The sequence below is a fragment of the Arachis ipaensis genome, chromosome B10 (assembly GCF_000816755.2).
Source record: "Arachis ipaensis cultivar K30076 chromosome B10, Araip1.1, whole genome shotgun sequence".
NCBI classification, from domain to species: domain Eukaryota; kingdom Viridiplantae; phylum Streptophyta; class Magnoliopsida; order Fabales; family Fabaceae; genus Arachis; species Arachis ipaensis.
In genome coordinates, this window is record NC_029794.2 from 134,471,857 (window position 1) to 134,472,620 (window position 764).

The window sequence follows — 764 nt, forward strand, 5'->3', positions numbered from 1 at the left end:
ACACCGACCATATACATAGGATTTCTGAACTTCTATGTTTAGATATAGCTAGTAATTTTACCGAATTTTAGTTAGTTTATATGTTATTTTAGACCGTAATATTTGCAGAAAGCAAGTGAAAAAACCATGCCCTTTAGAACGTTAATATAAAGGTATTGCAAGCACAGTAAGTGAATATAGTGACCAAAAGTCATATTCCAATAATTAAATTGACTCATCATTGTTGGCTGAGTCAAGTTTTCCATTATACATGCTTAGATATGCATTATAAAATTCCAAAAATATTTAGTAATAAATAAATATTAGCAAAAAGCCTCTATTGTGCATAGCGCCTGCTATAAAACTAGTTACTATTTGTTTTGTGAACATATACTTTACAACCTCACAGAACATGTGACACAGTGCCACCGTTGTCTTATCTTATGTTCTAAACAGAGGAATGTTGTATGCATGTATCTACTTAAAATACATTGAGATACTGTTTTTGACACCCAAATTTTTGTATTTTGTGTTAATACTTACTTTGTTACCGTTAATTATTTTTTATTTTAATACATTTAATTTGATGTCTACTTTGGGACACTAGAGAAAAAATAGAAAGAATAAAAGTGTGCATAAACAACAATCAATTAATGATTGTAGATTAGGTGTCTCAAATTTTTTGCACCAATTTTTTTGAGCAAATTTATATATACTTTTACTGTACAAATTTTTCACACATATATATAGTAAAAAATTAGCTATTTTCATTCTAAAAACAAATA

General features: G+C 27.6%; 1 protein-coding gene across 1 annotated transcript in view; it reads left to right on the forward strand.

Moving 5' to 3' along the window:
- Positions 1-764, forward strand: part of LOC107623872 (trihelix transcription factor ASIL2) — a 3,631-nt gene that overhangs the window by 1,367 nt on the left and 1,500 nt on the right. The gene's annotated exons all lie outside the window — the stretch shown is intronic.